At 40.8% G+C, this 19,531-nt stretch overlaps 1 long non-coding RNA gene across 1 annotated transcript; it reads left to right on the top strand.

Annotated features, from left to right (window-relative positions):
* The first annotated feature begins 11,390 nt into the window (after positions 1–11,390).
* Positions 11,391–19,213, top strand: LOC126940356 (uncharacterized). Its single transcript, XR_007720724.1, has 3 exons — positions 11,391–13,755; positions 17,489–17,583; positions 18,969–19,213. It is a non-coding gene; the product is annotated as an uncharacterized LOC126940356 (long non-coding RNA).
* Positions 19,214–19,531: the final 318 nt, after the last annotated feature.

Genomic DNA, 19,531 nt, shown 5'->3' with positions numbered 1-19,531 from the left:
CAGATGCTGTGCATCTCCCAGTGGAAAAATGGAAATCCTGTATGACATAGGCTTGACAAGAATACCTGAATATGATTAAGCCTCAAGCTCTACCTACCAATGTATAGGAAATACGGATGACAGGGAAACATGCTAAACTACACCACGGGGCTACAATCGCCAGAATCCAGACTGTAGGGACCTTAATAGGGCAAATAACCCAGTTTCTTCAAAATGTATAGCAAGGAAAAAAGTAAGAAGTGGAAAAGGAACCATTAAAATCACAGCAGACCTAAAGGACATCAATCAATTGCAATGTATAGATCTTTAAATTCCATTTTCAAAAAGTATCCTCATTTTTTTAAACCGTGAAAATATTTTTGACATTTATGAGTTAAGAAAATTTAAACATTGTGTAAGGAATTATTACTGTGTTGCCTGTGATACTGGTACTGTAGTTATGTCAGAGTCTTTATCTTTCACAGATACGTTTAAAATATTTACAGAAATGACATAGGGTCTGGGATTTGCTTTGGAAGTGTAGAGGGATGGGGATGAGGCCAGAAAGACCAAAATTGATGGTTGTTGGGGTCAAATGATGTACATATAAGAGACTATTGTGCTATTTTATCTACTTTGGTGTAGGTTCGAAATTCTGCATAATAAAAGTTAAGAAAGAAAGATATGGACATGTGAATGCCGACTCATGTTTAATTGTATTGAGTAGTTAATGTTATTTTTTAAGCATGTTAGTGGTAATTTAGATTTACATATTTAAAAATATAAAATGATTTCTAAAGTTTACTTCAAAATAATTAGTGCTTGGGGGGTAAAATTGAAATAAAAGTAGCTACTTTTGTATACGTTTGAAAATTTCCCAAATTTAAGGTAACATACAAAAAAGAGGCCAGGCTGCAATTGAAGAAAAAAATTAGGATTGCAGCAAAGAATAATGAATGTAAAAATGCCTTGTATTTATGACTAAATTGAATGAAAGCCAAGCGTTTATTTTTATTATTAACATTTCTCATGCTAAAGTTTTTGGTCATTAAAAACAAATCCTTGGCTGGGCGAAGTGGCTCATGCTTGATATCCCAGCACTTTGGGAGGCCGAGGCAGATGGATCACCTGAGGTCAAGAGTTTGAGACCAGCCTGGCCAAGGTGATGAAACCCTGTCTCTACTAAAAATATAAAAATTAGCCGGACATTGTGGCACATGCCTGTAATCCCAGCTATTCAGGAGGCTGAGGCAGGAGAATTGCTTGAACCCGGGAGGCAGAGGTTGCAGTAAGCCAAGGTCGCGCCAGGGCACTCCAGCTTGGGGTACAGAGCGAGACTCCGTGTCAAACAAACAAAAAACAAAACAAAAACCAAAGAAACCCATCGCAAAAGCTTAACATGAATCCATTTAAGGCAAAATGAATAGAAATATGAATCTAGTGATGTTAGAGAATCTTCTTGGTAGCAATCTTAAAATAAAATAGAGAATTCCTCTGCCTCATTTTCTCCCTCTATATCAATTGAAGGTATGTGATTGGCCAAAGAAAAGACTGTCCAGTGTCTTTTATGTAATCTTCATCCTAAATTAGTTTCCAAGGATAAACTCAAAGTTTATCGGAGTTAGACAAATTCATATGTAAAAAATAAGTCAAATCACATATTACAAAAGAGAAAAGATAAGCATCCATGTAGGTGAGCTTTAAGATGTATTAGAACAAGATGAGAAGGATTTTAAAAATCAAAATAGTAGGAGCTATAAAAGACAACATGTCTTGATTATATAAAGTGTTAGATTTTGGAGAATGAAAAATAAATATAGAGGTTGGCAGGAAGAAGAAATTTGGCAAATTCAGGGAGCCTTAACTTGTGGAGTTCAAAGGTCTTAGAAGCAGTGGGTGCTGTGGATTGCTTGCTCAAGCTCCATTCTGCTTTCCTTCTAGTTGGAGACACTGGAAATCTAAAATTGACATATGCCAGATTCCTTTGCAGCTAGGATTCTGAATGAGAATTAGGTTCTGATAATTGTGTACTCCTAGGCTTTGGATCTGGAAGGCAGAAGTGAAGTAGAAGCCATCTTTCTTCCTTTTTTCTTTTTCAGTGAGATTGTCCTGCAGCAGCATTGCAGTATGCCTTCTTCAGCTTCCTGGGTATTGAGACATAGTTGCAGAGGCAGAAGCAGGTGTGGTGGCTTCCTGATTGTGGCCTGTTGATCTCTGGATCACAGCTATGGGAGAGAGTCTTGAAGCCATAGCTTCAATAGAAGCCTCAGAGTAAACAGCTCACCCACTGGGACAATCTGTTGTTCTGGGAGTCATTGCTGTAAGGGTCATCCACAACTTGTCTTTCAGCCCTTCTAAAGACTTTGTAAGCACCCAATTCCCTGTATTAAATATCTTTCTGCTTAGTGTACCTGAAATAATTTTGCTTCCTGTACTGTACTCTGATAGAAACAAGCAGTGTTTAATTTGTTTTCGGCCTTCACAAATGAAATGCTTGTTGAAATTCACCTTCCCTTCCCCACACACAATCACCAATGCCACTCACATCTTCCCTGTGATCCCCATGTCCTGTTCTTTCAATTCGCTTACTCTTTCTTGCCAGTGGTCCCCATATTGCCAGGTATCAGCAGTCAGGAAGGGACCTAGATTTGAGAGTGGCCAGCTGGAGAGAAGATGCTAGGTTGCCCCACACTTGATTGCCTCTAGGTTCGGATACAGATGCAACTATCTTGGAACTATGCTAAATTCTCCCTCCCCATAACATCTGTTATCACAAGAATCCTAACATGTAGAGCTTTTATCCCTATTCAAGACGGGGCACCCAAAGCTCAGAGACTTTAAATACCTTGTCCAATGTCACATGGTGCTTAAGTGGCAGATCCAAGTTTGGACACCGGTGTTATCTGATTATTGAGTGAGCTTTTGAAAATGCACAAATGGGCTGGGCACAGTGGCTCATGCCTGTAATCCTAGCACTTTGGGAGGTTGAGGTGGGTGGATCACCTGAGGTCAGGAGTTTGAGACCAGCCTGACTAGCATGGTGAAATCCGATCTCTACTAAAAATACAAATATTAGCTAGGAATCGTGGCGTGTGGCTGTAGTCCCAGATACTCGGGAGGCTGAGACAGGAGAATTGCTTGAACCTGGGAGGCAGAGGTTGCAGTGAGCCGAGATTGCACCATTGCACTCCAGCCTGGGCGACAGAGTGAGATTCTGTCTCAAAAAAAAAAAAAAAAAAAAAAAAAAGAAAAAAAAAAAAAAAAGAAATGCACAAATGCAGTTATTCGGCAAACATCCTAGTTTAGGTCTATAATCCTGCCAAGGATTGAGTGGGAGTTGAACAAGAAACAGAATGATTTCTTTTTTCCTATGCTGGTGATAACAGCCTCCCCGATTTTCTGTTGGTTAGTGGGAGACAGTCGAGGAAGACGGGATGGGAAAGACCAAAAAGCCAGTGAACAAAAGAGATTAAGGGGCGTGGGAATGAGTTGGTACTAGGGGTGGCAGAGCTGGGTGGCATTAGCATTTTCACGGTGCTGGCAGTGGCAGTGATGGTAGCAGTCCTGGTGCTGTTGGTGGTGGCTGTTTGTCTGCTGCTAGCACTTAAAGGTAGGTGAGCAGATTTAAAGCTGCCCAAAGTGTAACATTGCTTCTCCCTAGTTGGTCATTCCTGCTCACCTTTTTTTTTTTAATCTATGATGAACTTCATTCGATAGTGAAGGTGAATGCTTCTTTCTGCCCCAGCAAATCCCAGACAGCTCAGCCAGGCTGCAAGTCTTGGAGGCGACACAGACACCTGCCTTTTCCATGTGAGTTAACTCACACTCTGGCTATAGACTCGTATCTCCTGAGTTTTGTTCTGGGACTGTGCTGATGAGTACTGGCCCACCTCAGCTTGACAGTAAGTCTGGGATCTAGAAGACCTGGTTTGAGATTCCAGTTCCACAGCTTTCTTCTGTCAAGGTGATTCTGGCCAAATTCCTTAACCTTGATGTGCCTCATCTCTTTTAGAGATGTTTCTTCATCTCAAAAACAAGGGGAAATAATACTACCTCACATGGGTGGAATGCGGATAATTGAGCTATCTATCTAAAACATTTTAAGGCAGATGCTTAAAATATGGTATCTATGCTATTAGCTATAAACACTCAACATGGAGTCAATGCATTCTCCTACTTGGGGAAGCTGGTGAGAAAACAAGTGAGAATCAAAGTGTATTTTTTAATTGATCAGAACAGATTTTCCACAAAGAAACTCCGTTTTAAACTCATGTAAATAGTCCTGTTTCTTATAAATGAAGTGTTGATTTTTGAGATGGCAAGGGCAAGATGTACTCTCAACCACTTACCATCTGGTGTAAAACAAAACAAACAACAGCCAAACAATTGGTGTTGGCCTGGCTGACTCTGATCTGAGGTGTCTGCCCACAGCCTGATCAAGGCCTGGATGCACACTTCAAAAATCCATAGATTCAACATGACTTCCTCTTAAGAGAAGCCTGTCAACCTAATGAGTTACGTTAAAATAATTCCCGATTGTAAAAATGCTCATAAACGTTATTCTAAATAGCTCATGTGCCATTAGATTTAGTGGTGTCACTGAAATTTTATTCTGTTCTTCCTTTTATCATAAATATTTGTGTTTATTTTAACATAATTTACACATAATCAAGGCTAAAATGATATGTTTTTAAAGGAAATGAGGGAATAATTGATCAATCTGTGGATTTCCCCATTTCTATTTATAGACCGTCTCACAAAGTTTCTAGATCTGGAACTCCATGAGAACAAAAACATGAAAATATCTATATGATTAGGAGTCAAAAACAACATATTTAAGTGAGACATTTTATATAAAATGCTCACACAGTGGTTGACTCATAGGTCACATCAGTAAATATTAGTTCCTTTTGAATATTTACTGGTGTCTTGTCTTTCTCTTTTTCTTTTTTTTTGAGACAGGGTCTCACTCTGTCCTCTAGGCTGGAGCACAGTGGTGCAGTCACAGCTCACTGCATCCTCCGCCTCCTGGGCTCAAGTGATCCTCCCTGCTCAGTCTCCCAAGTAGCTGGGACCACAGGCACGTGACAACACACCCAGCTAATTTTTGCATTTTTTTTTTTCCAGAGAGATGGGGTTTTACCATGTTGCTCAGGCTAGTATTGAACTCCTAGACTCAAGCAATCTGACCACCTATGCCTCCCAAAGTGCTGGGATTACAGGTGTGAGCCACCATGCCCAGCTATCTACTGGTGTCTTAATTTGATGATTCTAACTCATACTATATTCAGAAATTGTGTTTTCTTCACTTTCCAAAGGATTCTTAATATTTCATTTCTTTCCATCCATTGGCTATTGAGACCATACCAGCTGTGGATAACCCGAATATGATATAACCTCATAGGGGTAGAAGTTGTGTGAAGTTGGGAAGACTAGAGTAAGATGGAATGTTCTAGTACTGTAAGGAAAGGAGATATTACCTTTTACCAGGATATGAAGTCATGTTTTAAATGTTTGCTTTGAGGTTAGAAGTCAGGTCATCTCTTTGTGTACTCTTTGTTCTTCACTAGTAATTTGTTAATTCAGTCATCAAGCTTCTAGTTAGTAGCCAGACACAACCTTAGCTGTCTCCTGTCTCCATCTATAAAATGGTTATCATGCCCACCCTACTGTCAGAGTATAAATATTTATTGGAAGATAATTTTAGCAATAAATACACAAAAAAAGACATGGCCCCTACCTTCATATAATTGATTGTCTCGCCGTAGAGATGAAAGTGAAAAATAAATAATATCGTGAGAAAAGCTTTTGTTCCCTAAGAATTGGATACAGACCCACAGGCAATGCAGCTGCTACTTTTGTCACTGCATTGCTTGCTAATCATGTTCCCTGGATAGACCTGTCCTTGCCCTTCCATGGCCCAGATCTCCTGCAGCTGCATGTTGGGTTTGAGAGGGCAACCTTTCCAGACAAAGATCATTCTTTGTTATGGGTACACACATGGCTGGGTCCCCCACCAGAAATTTCCAATAAGCCCTGAGGGTCCAGTTGTAGCATAATGAGAAGTGAAATAGAATCATACTCCAAAAGTTGAGCTTTGAGTCTTGAGTTGTATTTAGTGATTTTTTTTTTTTTTTTTCTCAGACAGAGTCTCGCTCTGTCGCCCAGGCTGGAGTGCGGTGGCGCCATCTCGGCTCACTGAAAGCTCCGCCTCCCGGGTTCACGCCATTCTCCTGCCTCAGCCTCCCAAGTAGCTGGGACTACAGGCGCCTGCCACCTCGCCCGGCTAATTTTTTGTATTTTTTAGTAGAGATGGGGTTTCACCGTGTTAGCCAGGATGGTCTCGATCTCCTGACCTCATGATCTGCCCGCCTCGGCCTCCCAGAGTGCTGGGATTACAGGCGTGAGCCACCGCGCCCGGCCAAGTTGTATTTAGTGATTGTTTCTGAAAGGCCTTCTGCTCTTCAAGCTGCAGCATGCTTTGGGCTTCTCTTTAGTCACATAAGGGTTATAGCCCCCAATGAGAAAACTTGGCTACTGATAAGATGCTTACGATTTTTTTTTTCCAGGTAGTCCAGGCGAGTCAGGAAGCAGGAGTGGAGGATGTCTTCTTGACCTATGAGATAAGAAAAACAAACCCATCTGAGGCAGGAATGGCATTTGTTCCAATGCCTAATTTTAGAAGCAGAATGTAAGGAGATGAGTTGAAGCATACATGAGTAATACCAATAAAAAGTTGAGATGGAATGTTCTTGTTCTCAACTTGAATGCTGGGGTGTGGAATCAAAGTGCACAGGATTTTGCATACAAATAATTGCCTATAGATTATCATTTTCTACTGGAGGGTCTAAGAAAGTCTAGCTGGCTCCCTGTGAACAAGGAAACAAACTTGGTAGGAATTGAAGGATGAAAAGTAACTTTTCCTACGTGAATCATCCAGGAAACAACAAGGAAAGGGAAGTAGAAAATCCCCTGATGGATGACTCCCTTGATTAGATTTTTGTGGTGCTCTGTAATCAGGGACTCTGAAAAGATGTTTTAACTTTCAAAGGAAATGGGAAGACTAAAGACTGTCTAGGTGAGGGATGTCAGATTTGTGGTGTAAATGCCATCCTCCTTCTTCCTGTGCCATGGCAGACATCACCAATCAATCATGACACTTTTTTCTCCTAAACTCCTCAATACTGCATTTTAAGATCGAAAAATCACAAAGATCACCTCCCTCTGTGTGAACTCTCCCTTTGTCCTATTGGTTGGAATAAATTAGAATCATGAGACAAGTGACTGATATTTTAGTCAAAGGATTTCATTCTACCTTTTTTCTAATGTATCACAACAGTCATGAAGCCTCTTAAAGAGTTTATTTTGGTGACTTCGTTCTATTTCAGAGACTGGTCTTCTGATTTTTTTTTTTTTTTTTTTTTTCATGTTGAGACTAAGGTTGATTTTCAAAGACAGATTCACACTAATCAGGCTTTAAGAAATTGATGTATAGATGAAAACACCACTATATTAGTTACTCAGTGAGTATTATATTTGCATTAGTTTGACCTGGACGTCATCTTTCTGTGAAGTAAAATTATAATTTGGAAGTTGTTTGGGAGTTGTGGAAACAGAACTAAACAAATCAGTTGCCTGAATTCATTCATTTATTTATTGTTCCGATTATTCCACATTGAAGGCAAGGTGTCTCCTCTCATAAGGCTTACAAGGCAATAAAGGAAACAGATGATAAAGAAACAACAAATACGCATGGTAATCTCAAGTGGCATTTAGTGGTATAAGCAGTGTAGAACAGGTATCATGATAGTGAATTAGACGTTTAATAGTTTCACACTTCGTTAGCTGACTGACCTTTCTATAATTCATACATTCCCCATCCTTAGAAGCTGAATAACTGAGGATTTCATCTAGGATGTGCCTTCAGTTGAACAGATATTTAATGAGGACTACCAATCACACCTGTGTGTGTCCATTGCTTACAGCTGCTCTTCAGATTGATCAACACGTCCCAATACCGGGGAGTAGCATAGAAAAGTGGTTGAGAGCATGAGCTCTGAAGTTTACAGATCCTGGGGGGTGCCACTTTTATTCATTCAACAAACGTTCATTGAGCATGTGCTATGCACCAGACAGTGTACTGGTGCTGGAGACAGGCAGTGAACAACAGTCTTTGTCCCCACAAAGCCTCCTTTCTAGTTTGGAGAGACAGAGAGGGAGCAAATAAATATAAATGTTATTGGTGGTAAGCATTAGGAAGATGAAGCAGTATAAAGAAATAGGGAGTGACCCAGGCAGGGTGCTACTTTGGGAAGAGTGGTTTAAGCACAGCCTGGCCTAGGAGGTGACAGAAGAGACCTGAGTGAAATGAGGGTGCAAGCCAAGAGGATCTTGAGAGAAGAAGGATCTTGAGAGAACATTCCAGGCAAAGAGCCTGAGCTGGGAGCATGCTTGGCATGTCTGTGGGCCAGCCAGGTCGTCCTGGACTGCAGTGGAGTGGGAGAGGATGAGCCAGTAGGAAATGGAGTTTGAGAGGGAGACAGAGGCCAGATCATGTATCATCCTATTGGCTATGGTGAGGACTTTATAGTTCAAATCAATTGGGAAGTCATTGGAGAGTTTTGACTTGAGAAGTGTCACGGTCTTTGCTACATTTTTAAAGGAGTCACTCTGGCTCCTAGGTGAAAAATAGACCGCAAGGGCCAAGAGTGGAAACAAGATGGCCAGTAAGGAGGCCGATGTAGCGAGAAAGGAAGTCAGGATTGGAGACGCAATTGACTTGGGCCAGTGTGATATTGGTGGAGGTGGGGGAGCGGTGTGATTCTGCTTATTACTTGAAGTTAGCGCCCAAAGGTGATTGTAGTTAATACTGTGATTTTCCAGTAACGTGGTGGCCACGTGTTTGATCTCACAGCCTGCCCCATGGCCTCTTCGCTCCCGTCCAGGTCGATGCCAACCCAGCTGCCTCTCACCACTTTACTTGTCTTCACGGAGCCATGGGGGAACTTCTGGGCCCCGACCTGCAGCCCACCGGCCATGGAGACCCAGGCCATGTCCTCCAATGATCCAACTCCTTGCATCCCATGCCTCCTGGGCACCACTGTTCCTGCTTCATGTTGCAGATGGCAGACTGCCCTGAAAGGTCCCAGCAGCGTGCGCTCAGCTGATGGTTTGGGCTCTCCATACCTAACCCAGTGCCTCTAAAGCCCCTGAGGCCCGCTTTGAGAGATGCGGGACTTAGGCGGTGGGGATCATACTCCTTGCCCCCAAATTTCTCCCTCTCTCTGTCTTCCTTCTTCTCTCCATTCATCAGGCGAATGGGTGAGACCTCTTTCAGGCAGGACTCCGGGAGCAGGTTTGCCAGACTTGCCTTCTGAAATGCTAAAGAAAGGTAGGAAGAGGGATTGAGGAAAACGCTTTCTCTCCTAACAAAGCCTTTCTGTAGCTTTGATAATCCTATTGTAGATGCTCACGTTGAACCTGTACCTTTCTCTTGGTGTTTACTTTCACATCCTAGCACTCCACCCCCAACACTCCTCCACTCACTAGGAAGGAGGTCATTTACGGAGAAGTGCGTAAAACAAAAGCACATAACGTATAACATAATTGAACATCATCGCTTTCCCCCGTTGTGGCCATGTTCACCCTACACGGAGTTGCCTCTGCTGGAGGCAGCTCCAGGGCGGGAAGGGCTCTGTTCCTTTGCCCGGCGCCAGGCCTCTCCCTCTCCCTGATTGTTTGGCTGAGGAGAGTTTGGAAAATCTCCAGAAAATTAAAACTAATCTGAAACAGGCTGTAAGTGGCATGGGAGAAGCGGGAGGTGTGGACACGGGCAACCCTGCCGTGAGATGGAGGTCTGAGTGTCGACAGCGAGTGATCTGCAGACGGACAGTGCCCACGGGGCAGTTGGCCTTCGAGGGCAGCGTGGCAACATGTGAAGAACAGGACCCCAGCCTCCAGCCGCAACCAGGTCAGTCCCTGTTTTCAGCACCACTGGGGAGGCCTCATGGGGAAAGAGGGTACAACGGGGCTGGAAGTGAATTTAATGGGGGTGCGATTTGGAAGCTGAGGGTTTTACTCCAGCAACTGCTTAGTCGTTCCGGTACAACTTCATGTTGTTAAACTACGAGGCTCAGTCCTTGATCAGTTAAATAGGAACAATGCTGTAAAACCTCTGTCGAATCTACTTCCCAGGCCTCCTGGCAATGCATATAAAAGGGTTGCATAGATTCCTAAGCTGGAACCAGGAAGGGTGGGAGGCAGACGTTATCCTGAAGAGAGACAGAGAGCTAGTCGTCAATGTTTTACCACGTCACCTGCCTAGGAACCCTCCGCACTTGCCTGGGCCTGAGGTCCAATGGGCTTCCTGTCTCTGACCAGAGGTCGGGAAACAGCTCTGTGCGGGAGTTGGCTGGATCTGCTGAGTGGGGTCGTCCTGGGGTTGATATTTGTTCTTAGCAACAGGCATTTCAAATGCACAATGCATGATTGTAGCCCTTGGAATGCAGGATTTTTGAGCAGCGATGTACAGGTTGCCAACTGTAAAATATCACGATGTTCACACTGGTTCTAAAGACATGTAGAGAGAAGGGAATAATTCTATATTAAGACAAACCTTGCAATCTACCCTCCAGAGCCTTCTGGAAGAAATTAGAATCATTTTAAAGAGGCCTGCATTAACACAGTGGGGCATTCATTCCTTTTATTTTATTCCTTACATATTCACAATTGGAAAATTTTTATCATTCTGGAGTTATTAAGTAGTGTGGGGGAAGAGTTACTTATTTTTACATTTATTTTTGAAGGAGGCTTTCCTTATTTCTTTTCATGTTAAAAAATGTACCCTCTCTGAAGCCTTTTTTTTTTTTTTTTTTTTGGCGTATGTGTGTTTCTCAAAACTTGGCATGAGCATGAGAGCTGACCTTTAGCTTGAGGAGGAGGAGGAAGTGCAGTGAGGGGCAGCTGCGGAGGGCGTGGAGGAGGTAGGATGACTCAGTGTCTCTGCAACGCCCTCCTCTCCCCTCTCGGCGGGCCGTGAGCCAAGCCTGTCCAACCAGTGCTGCATCAGAGAAAGAAATCCTGCAGAAGTGACCGCTGTGGTAATGACAGCATAAATAGTTCCTCTTTTGAAGTTTTAATGCTCCTGAAGCTGTGGGAGAAACAGTCAGCTTTCAGATTCCTCCCTCGACTACTGGCAGACCACGAAGAACTGTGTTTTCTCCAAGACACACCAGAGTGGTTAAAAGGGCAAAGAATGATTGGACTTCAGGAGCCAAAAAAGGACTAGAGGCAGACAAATGGACAGTATTTCAAGGGTGGGCCCGGGGTTCACAGTGACCTTGAACACTCACCTTTGTTTCTGGCAGCTGAGTCTCCATAAGAAGGGGCAACTGCATTTACTGTCTGAGAACTGCAGTTTCTCTCTCTGGCTAAGTAGAGTTGGTCACTGACTATGGGGCATCCTGTGGTCATCTCTCTGCAATGAAGGAAGCTCTGTCTTCCTGACCCCTTTCCTACCTAACTGAAATTGAGGGGTAATTGCCTCCTGCACCCATATTTTCGAAATCTCAACTCACATACACACCATCTTTTGCTCTTGACTTCATAACAGCAATAGTAGCATGTCATTATCTTTATCAGCAATGGCAAAACCAGCAAAATGAGCACTTACTATGTATAAGCCTGGTCAAAGGTAACAGATGCAGAGAGAGAGAGAGAAAGAGAGCATGCGCGTGCGAGAGAGAGAGAGAGAGAGAGAGAGAGAGAGATTCTTTCAAGGGATTTGAGGATGAGGCCATTATTCTTTCCCCAGCACAACACTAAAACTCTTCTCAACCAAGTTGTCAGTGACCTGCTAATTGCCAATCCCAGCAAACACTTCCCAATACCTTCCTGAAATGGTTGATGTGACCTCGTTATTTGAACACCCTTCCCTGAATGGCCAAGACAGCACCCTGCCTTGGCTCTCCTACTACCTCTCACACCACACCCTGAGGTCAATTCCTCCTCCTTCTGTCCCATAAATGTAGCTGTTGTTTCTCAGGGTTCCACCTTTGGTCTTCTTGTCAGTCCTCAATTTTCTTTTTTTTCTTAGCTACTTTGCCTAATCCTGGAGGATTTCCTAGAGGTACTGATATAAATCCCGAGCAGTTTTGAGACCCTCTGGACTTCTTCATCCTTCTAGTTCTTAGCATCTGCATCTATAAAATGGGGATGATAATGGTACTTATTTAATTGGACTGTTGTTAGGAATCCGTGTAAAGCACTTAGAAGAGTGCCTAGCACGTAGGCAGTTTTATATAAATATCTGTTGTTAAGTTTGGGCAAAGGACTAATGGAAAATAAGTTTTTGAAGGTAAGTTGGGGCCTTTTGCAGAGACAGATGGTTCTTTCCCCATATCTAGTATTTCCTTCTTCCAGAATCCCCCTGTGGCACCCAGTATCCCTGGCCTTTCGATGCTACAACAGTGGCTATGTTTTTCTGCAGTTCAGTATACCTAGAATTGTGCAGGAAAATTCCTCAAAGTATTTCTCTATTTCATGGTTACCTACCTCTCTTGGAAAGGTGGAAGAGTGGGAGAAAGGAGGGAGAAGAAAAACTCATATTTACAGAATACCCACTGTGTATTTAATAGCAAATATTTATTGAGCACCTCTAATTGTTGGGCCTTTGAACATTTCATGTCATTCTTCCAAGAACCTTACTGGGAGGGTATCGTCCTGCTCATATTGTCAGTGAGCACTCTGGTAGGTGCTCATTTATTCCTGCATATGCATTGGAAAGCAGGTTATTCTTTAAGGTTTTATGATGGGTGGTTCTTTCTCAGCATTGTGTGCATTTGATTCACAGTTGGCCGACAGATAATGAAATTTTCCAGTACTCTGATGTAAGCCCTGGAATTATGACTGCGTGTGGGGTTGGACATTGTCTCGAGTTCAGCACTGAAGGATGTTTACCTGCTTGTGGATGCAGTAAAGTCTGCCTCCAGTCACAGGTCCCAGTTCTTTCTATACCTGGGTCTTGATGTAGAAATATAGAACATGGAATACTAGCTCAAACTGACATCCATTCTACATTCATTCACTCAACAAAAATGTAATACGCTCTTGTTTGGCTAAACACTGGAATTGCAGAATCGAAAATCCTTTGCCCCTGCCCTGAAGGAGCTCACATGTTGCATAGCATTCCCAGGATCAAAAGATAGGTCCTGGCTGGTCGCGGTGGCTCATGCCTGTAATCCCAGCACTTTGGGAGGCCAAGGCCGGTGAATCGCCTGAGACCAGGAGTTTGAGAGCAGCCTAGGCAACATGGTGAAACAAAAATGCAAAAGTTACAATACTGAATTGGCCGGGCATGGTGATGTGTGCCTGTAGTTAGCTGGGCATGGTGGTGTGTGCCTGTAGTCTCAGCTACTTGGGGGGCTGAGGTAGGAGGATCAACTTAGCCCAGGGAGGTGGAGGCTGCAGTGAATCATGACTGCACCACTGCATTCCAACCTGGGTGACAAGGTGAGAGCCTGTCTCAAAAAAAAAGGTAGGTCCTCCTCAGCCAGGTCAAAATCAGTTATCAAATACCTGGAACTTCGTTGTGTAACCCGTGGCTTCTGTGCAATTTTGCTTTGTGGTGGTTCTTACAAAATTTCCTCCTTTTGCTTTGTATGACGTCAGCGCCCTTGAGGAATAAGACTCTTGAGAGCTGGAACTGTGTCCCCACCAACTGGTGCAGTGTCTGCCACATAACAAATTCAATGGCTGCTTGTTGAATTGACGTATGAGGTACAAAGACTGTTCGTTAATATTAGTATGCATTCTCTGTAGATACCAAACATGAAGCCCAAAGACGTGGAATTGACAGTATATTTGGAATATGCTAGAATTTAGATTTTCTGATTTCTAGAAGTTCTTTATAAAATTATTTATTTATTTAATTTTTGACCTCAGGTGTACAGGGTTGAATTCAACATACTTTTGGGGTCATGAGTCACCAAAATTATCATGCTGTGCATGGCCTGTCTGTTGGTTACATTTTATTTTTTTTAATTTCCTTATTTACTATTCTCTCTCCACTGACAGCCACTCTAATTCATTGTATGAGTCCTTAGATATGTATATCTTTGGAGGCTGTATAGTGTTTGGACTGTGTACGTGTAGTGCTTAATGTCCAAGCATTTGTGGTGCTTAATTTCCAAGCATTGACAGATTTTCTAATTACCTTTCTGTTATTGATTAAAGAATAGACACTGTAAGATTTCAGCCTTTTGAAATGTTCCCAGGGTATGGACTAGGATATGTTCTGTTTTGGTAAGTTTCTCATGCAAATTTCAAAAGAGTGCATATTATTTAATTTTGGGCTGTAGTGACTAATATATCTCAGTTAGGTTATTGTGTGGTTCATATATTTTATATATTGACTTTATGTCTGCTTTGAGAAATATATTAAATATATTAATGTATTAAAATACTCCACAAAGATTATGCATTTTTACTTTTTTTTAGTTTTGTCTTTTTGTTTTATATGTTTTGAGTCTATGATGTTAAGTGCTTAGAAATTTAAAATTGCTATATCTTCTTGGTAGAAGCTTTTACACTTATGAAGTGTCTCTATTTCTAGGAGTGCTTCTTGCCTTAAAGTCTACACTATCTAATATTAGTATAGCTACATCAGCTTTCTTTGGGTTAGGATTTGTATGATATATCTTTGTCATCCTTTTACTTGCAGCATTTCTATTTCTTTATATTTAAGGTGAGTCTTTTGTCAGCAGTGTATAGTTGAGTTTGGCTTGATTTCTCAGTCTTTCAAATGGAGTGTTTAATTGGTTTGCATTTATTGTCATTACAGGTATATTTCGGTTCATCTGTACTAAAAATACAAAAATTAGCTGGGCATGGTGGCAGGAGCCTGTAGTCCCAGTTACTTGAGAGGCTGAGGCATGAGAATTTCTTGAACCCAGGAGGCAGAAGTTGCAGTGAGCCAAGATTGCGCCACTGCACTCCAGCTTGGGCAATAGAGTGAGACTCTGTCTCAAAAAAAAAAAAAAAAAAAAAAAAGAAGAAAAAGAAAAAAAAATGTCTGCAAACATATTAAGCATAGTTAAATAGTTAATTTAAATTCAATGACTGACAATTCCATTGTCTGAATTTCCTCTAGTTATTTCTTTTTTCCCACTTCTTGGCTTCCTAATAAGTATTTTCTTCTCATTTGCTTGGTTATTTGAAGGTGTGTTTGTGTGTGTGCTAAAACAGATAAGACAACATTTGCCATCTTAACCATTTTAAGTGTACAATTCGGTGGCATTATTTACATTCAAAATGTTGTGCAACCATCATCAAAACATTTTCATCACCCAACCAGAAATTCTACCCCTGTTGAGCAATTACCCTCTATTCTTGCTTTCCCTTGGCCCCAGGTAACCTCTAATATACTTTCTGTCTCTACGTATTGGCTTATTGTAGATATTTCATATAAGTGGTATCATACAATATTTGTTCTCTTGTGTCTGGCCTATTTCACTTGGAATAATGTTTACAAGGTTCATCCATGTTGTAGCATGTATCGGAACTTCATATCTTTTCATGATGAAATAATATTCCATTGTATGTGTATATCACGTTTTGTTTATCTATTCATCTGTTGATGGATACCTTGGTTGTTTCCACCTTTGGACTACTGTGAATAATGTTGCCTTGAACATTGGTGTTCACATATTTGTTTGAATTCCTGTTTTCAGTTTTTTGGGGTATATATTTAAGAGTTCAATTGCTGGGCCACATGATAATTCTACATTTTTTTTTTTTGTAGGAATTGCCAACTGTTTTCTGCAATGCCTACACAGTTTTACATTCCTACCAGAAATGTAGGAGGGTTCCAATTTCTTCACATTATTGTCCACATGCTATTTTCTCTCTCTTTCTGTGTGTGTGTGTGTGTGTGTTTTCAATTATAGCCATCCTAGTAGGTATTAAGTGGTATCTCATTGTGGTTATGATTTGCATTTCCGTAATGGCTAATGATGTTAAAGATCTTTTCATGTGCTTACTGGCTATTTGTATGTCTTCTTTGCAGAGATGTCTACTCAGGTCTTTTTCCTTTTTTTTTTTTTTTTTTTTTTTTTTTTTTTACAATGGGTTGTCTATTAGTTGTTGAGTTATAGGAGTTCTTTATATATTCTAGATATTAGACCTTTTAAATATGTGATTTGTAAATATTTTCTCCCATCAGTGGATTGTCTTTTCATTCTGTTGATAGTGTCCTTTGATGAACAAAAGTTTTAAATTTTCATCAAATCCAGTTTGTCATTCTTTTTCTTTTGTTACTTATACTTTTAGTGTCATATTTAAGAAATCATTGCCAAATCCAAGGCCATGAAGATTTGTCCCTATGTTTTTTTTTTTTTTTTTCCTAAGAGTTTTATCGTTTTAGCTCTTACGTTTAGGTGCTTGGTCCATTTTCAGTTAATGTCTGTATATGGTGTAAGGGAAGGGTCCAACTTTATTCTTTTGCATGTGAATATCCAGTTTTTGGAGTAGCATTTTTTGAAGAACCTGTTCTTTCCCCATTGGATGATCAACAATAAATTGGCCATAGATGTGAGAGTTTATTTCTAGGCTCTCAGTTCTACTCCATTTGTCTACATGTCTATCCTTATGCTAGTACCAAATTGTTTGGATTACTGAAGCTATGTCAATCAAGTTTTTATATTGAGAAGTATGAGTTCTTCAACTTTGTTCTTCTTTTTCAGCATACTTTCAGCTAATTGGGGTCCCTTGAAATTCCATATGAATTTTAGAATGAGTTTTTCTGTTTATGCAACAAATGCCATTGGGATTTTGATAATTATTTATTATTGGTTAGTTTTTTATATGTTGGACCACCCTTCCATTCCTGGGATAAATCCCATTTAGTCATTGTGTGTAATCCTTTCAACATGCTGCTGAACTCTGCTTGCTAGTACAGTAACTTCTCAACATCATCAACACGTCCTTGGAAACCGTGACTTTAAGCAAAATTACCTAAAACAAAAACAGGTTTTTTTCATTAAAATTAACATAAAATGAAATAGAACAGGAAGCATTATTGAAGGACTTGCTGTATGTCATTTTGCTTAAAAGTCACAGTTTCCAATAACCTATCCATGACCTTAAGTGAAGACTGTTTAATTTGTTGAGGAGTTTTGTATTTATATTCATAAAGGATTATTGGTCTGTAGTTTTCTTTTCTTGTAGTGTCTTTGACTTTGGTATTAGAGTAATGCTGGCCTTATACAATGGCTTAGGGAGTGTTCTTCCTCTTCAAGCATTTGGAAGAGTTTGAAAAAGACTGATGTTAATTCTTTTTAAAATGTTCAGTAGAATTCACCAGTAAGCCTTCTGGTGTAGAACATTTTTTTTTTGTTGGATATTTTTTTGATTACTGATTCAATTTCTTGTTATGGGTCTGCTGATATTTTCTGTCCTCTTGAGTTAGTTTAGGTAATTTGTGTGTTTCAAATAATTTGCCCATTTCTTCTAGGTCAGGGGTCCCAACCCCTGGGCCATGGACCAGTACTGGACTATCGCCTGTTAGGAACTGGACCACACAGCAGGAAATGAGTGCTGGGAGAGCAGGTAAAGTTTCATCTGTATTTACAGCTGCTCCCATCTCTCGCCTTACTGCCTGAGCTCCACCTCCTGTCAGATCAGTGGCAGCATTAGATTAGGAGCGCGAACTCTTTTGTGAACAGTGCATGCCAGGCATCTAGGCTGGGCACTCCTTATGAGAATCTAATGCCTGATGATCTGTCACTGTCTCCCATCATCCCCAGATGGCACCGTCTAGTTGCACGAAAACAAGCTCAGGGCTCCCACTTGTTCTACATTATGGTGAATTGTATAATTATTTCATTATATATTACAATGTAATCATAATAGAAATGAAGTACTCAATAAATGTAATGCCCTTGAATCATCCTGAAACCATCCCCCAACCCTGGTTCATGGAAAAATTGTCTTCCATGGTGCCAAAAATGTTGGGAGCCACTGTTCTAGGTTATCTAATTTTCTGGCATAAATTATTCCTGATATTCAAAGAGCACAGTGTGTATGACTTTAGGAAATTTATTGAGGTTCCTTTGTAAGATTGTAAATGGCAGATTTTGGTGAACATTTCATGATTTCATGATTGTTTTAAAAGAATGTTTTATTTCTTTCATGCAGAAGTGTATATACCTAACACTTGAGCTTAACAACTATTTATATTTCTCTACTTTTATTTGTCTCTTTGCTCCATCAGTTCCTGAAAGGGGCTTATTAAAATCTAACCACAGTTGTCTTGTTGCATTCTCTTCAGATTTGTTTTATGTTTTGAGACCACATTGTTAAGTACATAGATATTCATTTATCTTCATATTCTTCTTGAGTGTTTTACCAATTTTTCATATTCCTCTTTGTCTATTATTATGTTTCTTACAAATCTTTGTGTGACAATTAATTATGTTGGCTTATTTTTGGTTCAGTTTTTTCTGATTATCTTTATTACATTTTTAATGATTATTAAAAGGGTGCCCTGCAAATGCATAATGCTGTATAAATAAAAAAATCTAAAAAAAAATCTAATCTGATTGGTGAGTTCAACTCATTTACATTTGTACAATTCCTGTTATATTCTTTATTTTTTGTAGAGATGGAGTCTCCCTATATTGCCCAGGCTGGTCTCAAACTCCTAGCCTCAAGCAATCCTCCTGCCTCAGCCTCCAAAATCATTGGGACTATAGGGCTTCTTTTCTTTTAGGTTCTTTTTCTGTGTCCATGATATCTGCTCCCTCTGGCAGACATTGTTAAATGAGCTGCTGTTCTTGTTTAATGACTCATTTTTCCTCCTGAATCATATTGCCTTGGAACTGTATTAGGGACCCTTTCTCTGTTTGTACCTTTTCCATAACAGGGTGACTTTGCTTCTCAGAGACCTTCTTAACTCTGCTTTGAGCTGCTCCAATGTGTCCCTTCATTTCCAGCAGGCACTGGGCTGGGCTGGCATTGCTGCATTTAGATGATGGGCGGATATGGATCTTCCCAGGTTCATGCTGAGGAAAGAAAAGGGCAGAGACTGACAGCTCTCCCTGGCCTCCATGCTCATCGGTAGCCTGACCCTCCTCCAGCCTAGGATGCCGTGTCCGCATAGCAACCCAGCTACCTTCTGTGTTCTCAGGTGAGTCTCACAGCAGTAACACTGGGTTTTGGGGTTCACCACATTTCTTTTTGCTCCTGGGTATCTCAGAATTTGGTTCAGGGTAAGAAGCAGCAAAGTGCATTCATTAACTCATCATCTTATTGGAGCTTTTTCAACTACTCTCCTGCTTTGATGCACTGACTGATTGGATGGAGTTGCTGATGGATGGACAGATTTCTTGCTCTATACCCAGCCAAAAAGTTTTGGTTGTAAGTGGGAATTTCACATTTCCTTATTCTGAGTGGGTAAATGACACTACCAACTCAGTCTCACAAATAAAAGTAAATGTAAAAACTGGATAATGTAGCAGACCCACAACAACCCTGTTAGAGCAAAGAGATTCCATCT

This window comes from Macaca thibetana, chromosome 17 (assembly GCF_024542745.1).
Source record: "Macaca thibetana thibetana isolate TM-01 chromosome 17, ASM2454274v1, whole genome shotgun sequence".
NCBI classification, from domain to species: domain Eukaryota; kingdom Metazoa; phylum Chordata; class Mammalia; order Primates; family Cercopithecidae; genus Macaca; species Macaca thibetana.
The sequence above is the reverse complement of the archived record's forward strand: the minus strand, read 5'-3'. Positions and strand labels throughout refer to the sequence as shown.